A 7,133-nucleotide genomic window follows, 5' to 3' on the forward strand; every position below is an offset into this window, starting at 1 on the left:
ATTATATATACATGCAAGTTCTTTCATCTCTGTTGTGTGGACATGCAGGCCTATCTTTTTAATGAAAGATGATGATACAATTTACAGCATTATTTTATAAAGCATCCAAATCCGTAACAATATAAAGATTTACATAATATGTTCATGCATATCTAAATCTTTGTTCACAAATTGGTAGCCTAGACCACCGTCGGCGGTATTCATCTTTGTCGAGATAACAACAGATAACAACTGATAACAACAAATAACAACTGATAACTACAAATAACAACAGACAACAACAAAATAGCAACAAATATCAGCACAAACGTCCTAATTTAGTTTATTTTCCAAATAAATTGGTGGGTTATACATTTATTTTTGTCGAGATAACAACAAATAACAACTGATAACAACTGGTAACAATAAAATAACGATACAAATATCAACACAAACGTCCTAATTTAGCTACTTTTATTTCGTTTTAAAGGTAGTCAGTTGTTATTTGTTGTTATCAGTTGTTATTTGTTGTTATCTCGACAAAGGGGGTTCTCGTGGCCTAGAGGTTAAGGGGGAGGGGGGGGGGGGCTGGAACGAAATACCTTGTGATTGTATATATATAAGTGTTAAAAGTAGGCAGATACATTCTGGTCTCAGTTTGTAACAGGTGAATTTTGAAAGGGTTTTGATATTATTTTTATTTCAGCTCTACTGTTACAGTACAATTAGGTTGATCGAAGAATGAATGAATGAATGAATGAATGAATGAATGATGATTGGGCCTATGATTTTTTAAAATGACATTATTGAGCCAACTTCGTACTTACATACCGATCCAGCTGATATCCACAGTACAGCTCAGGTATTGCCACTTTCAAATTGACCAGCCACACGAAGAAATCTGACCAGTGATTGCCATGATTTACTTTTTCCCCCTTTCAACGGATACTTTTCTAACATTAAAACAGCAGGCACAATCCAAAGAGATTGTACAAAAATGCTGGTAGGCCTATTTCACTCAGTGATGCGCCTCCAAGTTTTGATAAATTTAGGGTTTTTCTGGCAGCTTACTTACTAGACTCTAGATTTAGAATCTAGATCTAGACTAGATAGATCTATGTAGATCTAGATCTAAAGCACTTGTACAAGTAGGCCTAGCCTACACTCTAAGTCTAAAGTGACAAACTGGCCCTAGATCTAGATAATACCACATGTTATACCACTCCCTCGCGTTACTCCCTTCTCTTAACAAAATACATGTACAATGATCGCGCGGAACGCAATTATCTAGGACAAACCTACTACTACGGTACGCTACCACTAAACTGACCGAACGTAGGCCTAGTCCAGAGAATGCGAATAAGAGATCTAGGCTAGGCCTAATCTTTCTTTCCCAGTATCAACACAAGGCCCAGCCCAACCACCAACCACACCAACAACCACTCGGACTCGCCGCGCCGCTTCGCATCTCATTTCACCTTTGCCCTTGGCCCTATGGCATTCTTTGACCTGACACAAGTAAACAATGAACTCCAGAAGCCCTATCTAGGCCAAGGTTGAGGCCGTTGCGTTCCTGTCTTATTTGCCGGTTTGGCTGTGTGCGTTTATCGAAATTTTTAATGAAGAAGTGATGAAGAACAAACTGTGGGTACTTTGTCTGAATTAAAGATAAAATATGGTAGTTTATAACCTTTCGACGGGACCAATAAGCTGTTTTGTAAGTAAAACAAATAACCTAAAGCACTGCTAGTTGGTATCACAAAAAAAAGAAAGTACGTAAGTGTGGGCTTACAAAGTTTGGTCTTAAATGTAGTGCGCACATCTTGGATTTGGTTTGTTGAGACTAGAGAAATCACCATAGATTAAAACTAGGCTACTTGTATTAGGAGCTAGGCGATCAAGACCGTCTGGATTAGGGGGTGACTATGGAAATCACTGAAAACAGATTCAAAACCAACCCAAAAAAAATATATATAAAAAAGGTTAGATCTATACTCATACATTGTGCACCTAGACCATTTATTAATATTGGAAAAAAAAAAAAAGAAAAGAAAAAAGAATTCGAAAGAAAAAAGTTAACACATCTGTGATGGAATATTTATAGTTCATTGCATGGTTGCGTCAAGAAATCTAACTTTAATAGGCCTATAGGCTCATGAAAACAAATTCAATCATCAAAATCTACAGAAACTACTTGAAGCTGTTGGTAGCAATATCACACAGAAGCCTAGATATAATTTTATTCTCAAACCTGGCATATATACTGGTGACTTATAATACAGGCTACAGTGAAGGCAGAACAACGATAATGAGAAAAGTGCTCCACTTGAGAAGCTTTTATCATATAAACACTGATTTCAAAGGCATAGATCTACACATCTTTGAAATTACTTATAGGAAATTCACTGTGCTACATTTAAAGAATGCAGTCTCACCTTTCTCTCTCATGCAACCTCTACAATGTATATATATATATATATATATATATATATATATATATATATATATATATATATATTATATCATATTATATTATATTATATTATATTATATTATATTATATTATATTATATTATATTATATATACATGCAAGTTCTTTCATCTCTGTTGTGTGGACATGCAGGCCTATCTTTTTAATGAAAGATGATGATACAATTTACAGCATTATTTTATAAAGCATCCAAATCCGTAACAATATAAAGATTTACATAATATGTTCATGCATATCTAAATCTTTGTTCACAAATTGGTAGCCTAGACCACCGTCGGCGGTATTCATCTTTGTCGAGATAACAACAGATAACAACTGATAACAACAAATAACAACTGATAACTACAAATAACAACAGACAACAACAAAATAGCAACAAATATCAGCACAAACGTCCTAATTTAGTTTATTTTCCAAATAAATTGGTGGGTTATACATTTATTTTTGTCGAGATAACAACAAATAACAACTGATAACAACTGGTAACAATAAAATAACGATACAAATATCCTAATTTAGCTACTTTTATTTCGTTTTAAAGGTAGTCAGTTGTTATTTGTTGTTATCAGTTGTTATTTGTTGTTATCTCGACAAAGGGGGTTCTCGTGGCCTAGAGGTTAAGGTGTTGGCCTCTCATTCAAAGGTCCCGGGTTCGAATCCGGGTAGTGACCGAAACATTTTCTTCTCTAAATTTGTCTCCTTTCACCTCCTCTCTTGCTCTCTAGCAATGTTCTGTCGTCTGCTTTCGTCTCCTCTTTCTGCCCCCACTCCCTCATCTCCTTTGCCCCCCCCCCCTCCTCTGGGCTCCTGATTCTTTCTACAGCCTTTCTACTGCTACTCTTCGGCTTCTTCTTACTGCTGTCTTTCAGCCACACCCCTGATCTTCCGGTAGGAAAGGTCTACACCTAGCCTTCTCGGACAAGGGTGAAAAACCTCGGAAGGCCAGTGTGCAAGTTGCGCACGTTAAATAAGATCTCTTGGTGGTCTAAAATCCATAAGAGTAGGCTTCGGCCGCCACCTGGGCAAAATTCAAAATTTCCTACCAACTGAAAAAGTTTAACGTGTCCCGCGCGCTCATATGACTTTATGCAGTTGGGAGCGCAGTAAAACACTTACAAAAACAAACAAACATATCTCGACAAAGATAAATACTGATGGGGGGTATTTATTTTTGTCGAGATAACAACAAATAACAGCTGATAACAACGGATAACAATAAAATAACGACAAATATCAACACAAACGTCCTGATTTAGTTACTTTTCCTTCGTTTTTAATGTAGTCAGTTTTTATTTGTTGATGTCTGTTGTTATTTCGACAAAGATAAATACCCGCCGTCGGTAGCATACGTATGGTTCTTCGTCGCACGATGCTACAAGAGACTCTTAAATATAATTAAATACTCTCTGATGCGACTATGACGGGAAGAAACCTTGTTCTAAAAAAAAAGTTTGCTAATATGAGCGGTTACTTCCCTTGGCACAGACCTTGCCTTGAGCAGTACATTAATATACTTATTGTTCCGCTGACAGCAAGGTTCACTTAGTGTTCTATGATCTTATTTCTGTGTATTCATGCCAGACTGACAGATTTTTATAGCGACTACGAACATGTAAATAAGTAAATATTTTGATTTTGCACCAGAGACAGGGGGTCTTTCGTAAGTCGGATAACCTGCGTATGGCAGGCACATCAAAGATTCTCTTGAGAGAATACTTGGGCACATGTAACAGCTCATTTTAGTAACCGTGGGCCATATCTATTTAGGTTTTCTTCTTTTAGTTTTAGTCGTCTGTTTTACCCTCCCACCCACCCCAAGAAATAATTTATTAAGAAACTAAAATTTAACAAACAAACAAACTAAAATTTAACAAACAAACAAGCAAACAAACACACAAACAAACAAAAACGTACCGTCAGACTCTCCTTGGGGATTGGATTAGTCTAGCATCTGCGTTTGTTGCCATCCCCCCACCCCCCCCCCCCAAAAAAAAAAAAAAGTTGCCATTAATTTTCGAGCTTTCAACTCTCTTTGACGACGTATTATAATATAGCAATATATTGATAGGGGTACTTAATCTAAAGCACCAGAATTTCTTGTGCTGACTTTTAAGCATCCAGAATATCATTTCACAACAGAATGACATAAAAATTAGAAAAGCACACAAACAGCCACAAAAATTAACAAGTAAAAGGGCGTGCTTCCATCTATCCGAAGATTGGCCTTTTTAGCCCTAAATGCGCGTAATTCAAGAAAAGGTACAGGATATTACATCAAGTAAATTATGGAATTACACATAAGGGGCCTGTGTCTGTACATGTGTTCGGTTTTGGTGGAGACACGCTCTAACATAACACATTTATATAATTATATTATATATATATATATACACACATTTGTATATTTAAAAAGACAGGAACAACATCAAATTAAATTATATTGACGCCATATATAAGCACACACAAAAAAAGAAAAACAGCACACCAGAACAATAACAAGAAAAAAAATTATCACACCAACAAAGTAAAACATAACAAAGATGGAAAAATAAAAGAAAAAGCAATATAATAATATATAAATCTAAAAGGATGTAATGTAGTAATATTTCTCACATGGAAATTTTAAAAAATCAACGTGGTGTCAACAAGTGAGACAGCGACGAAATGAAGCAGGAGTGAAAATAAACTTTCTTTCTAAAAGTAAAGAGGTGCGATTTTTAAATACTTTTTGAAATGTTTATAACCCTTTTTTCGATTTTTCCCCCGGCGGTGTTATTTTATTATTTTTGTTTTATTTGTTTTTTTGCTTTGTTTTTTGTTTTTGTTTTTGTTTTGCTTTTTCTTTTTTTTTTTTAAATGCCAAAAATCGCGGCCGCGATTCGCGGACCAAGACATGCCAAATATCGCGACCGCCGCGACCAACGCAGATGCTAGATTAGTGACGTCGAGTAGGTTGTGAAGAAGGTGACCAAACAATGAGAATGCTCAGAAAAAAAAGGGATGCATAGTGACTGAAAAGACAGTGAAACACTAATATATAAAAAAGACAAAGTGAAAATGTAAATAGATTCAAAAGTATAATAATCTTGTTAAAGTAGTGGCAATACCACGTTTGAAACCAAGAAAATGGACTCACCTATGAGTCTTTATACATAATTTGTGCCCTTTGATTTTATGCTGAGCACTTCGCCGGTGACTTTTTGGTTGAATAGTGCATCCTTCATGATGAATCGTTCATGATGAAAATATCTCTTTCGCTTTCCTGCCACAACGGGATGCGAAAATTCTGCGGTTTGATGTGGTTTCAGTCTCTTGACAGTAGCTTAATTTCTCGTAATAAAGAATTAAAGCGAATTTCCAATAAGTATTCTGCACGATACATTGCTGCATTGAAGAACAAATGTTACATTCCAGTTTAAAACTGCCACTGATACAATACAACGAAGGCGAGTGCTTCATTGTTTTCGCTGATCTCCATGCACAGAAAATGTGTATACAGTATGCAGTTACTGAGTTAACACGCTTAAAACTTCATTCAAGTGTAGGCCCTACACACTCAATCTAAGCGCACTAACATCATTACTTACTAAAGAAAAGACACTTAGCCGAGGGGAAGGGGAAGGGTGGGGGGCGTACTCAGTCTACGCTTTGGTCTAGAGCTGCGAGGATGTGCGAACTAGGTCAAGAGTCAAGCCATACTTAAGGTACACCCCCATAGTGCGGCTTCAGCCCCCGAGCCTGATAGAACCACCAGTTTTTGTTGGGGGGGGGGGGGGGGGGGAGTGTCTAGGCCTTCAGTTATGAAAGGTCTGTTTCCCAGTTGTAATCAGTCTGAGGGAAATTGAGCTGCGAGGCTTAAGGAATCACAAACCAATGAAATTTCATTCTCCCAGACGGAAAAAGCGCCTTATTGGATGGAGCTACAAGTGCATTCGGAGTTTCGTTTAAGTTTTTTTAAAAAGCAAAACAAAAAACGGAATACACTATTATTATGTTTTGTCCTTTAAAACATGATATGTTTTGTCACGGTATAAACATTTTTGTGAAATATTTTGTTCTGAGATTAGTCAGAGAAGTAACTTGTTGTTGAAGAAAACCAGGTGGGGCTAAAGCTGCAAGCCCCACCCAACAAGACGCCACTGGGTGGGATATACCTCGAGATAGCACAGAGAGATAATATTTTGCAGTATTTGTAGCTTTTCATATTTGTCACTGACTCTTGAAAAACTAATAAAGAGACGACAAGAACAATGTGACTTGGCTTATAATTAAACACGTCAATTGTTAATGTATAGGTGTGTTAGTGTTCTCTATAGGTTTCTTACGTGATAGACTTTGCCTTTGGCCTTTGACGTAGATCCTATTTGTACTGAAAATCACGGGGAAAAATAAGAATAACAAAATAAAAAGTACCCCCCGCCCCCAAGTACTTAGTGCTTAGGCCCAAAAAAATGTCCTTGTGTCAGCCAGAATATCGCCGTATATAATTGCAGCATGACACCATGAATGCGCCAATCAAGAAGCTCCCTCCTATATCCATAGTGTACATCTATGCCTATATCTTAGCGATTCATCTTAGAACCCTGAGATCAGGCTATCGTTATCTTTTGAGATTTATCGGGAAAGAGTTTTTTTTTTAAAGAACTGAAAGATCCTTTGCAC

General features: G+C 36.8%; 1 protein-coding gene across 3 annotated transcripts in view; it reads right to left on the reverse strand.

The window, feature by feature from the left end:
• The window catches only part of LOC101846486, a 33,794-nt gene extending 27,616 nt beyond the window's left edge, over positions 1–6,178 (reverse strand). Inside the window, exon 1 of one of the 3 annotated variants that reach the window (XM_035968217.1) lies at positions 5,608–6,178. The gene's annotated coding sequence lies outside the window, so the exon portion shown is untranslated. Of the gene's footprint in view, positions 1–806; positions 1,313–5,607 lie in introns of those variants that run through there. The other 2 variants (XM_005092432.3, XM_005092431.3) reach the window with 2 other exon arrangements.
• Between the last annotated feature and the right edge of the window lie 955 nt (positions 6,179–7,133).

Source organism: Aplysia californica, unplaced genomic scaffold (assembly GCF_000002075.1).
Source record: "Aplysia californica isolate F4 #8 unplaced genomic scaffold, AplCal3.0 scaffold00046, whole genome shotgun sequence".
Classification (NCBI taxonomy): Eukaryota; Metazoa; Mollusca; class Gastropoda; order Aplysiida; family Aplysiidae; genus Aplysia; species Aplysia californica.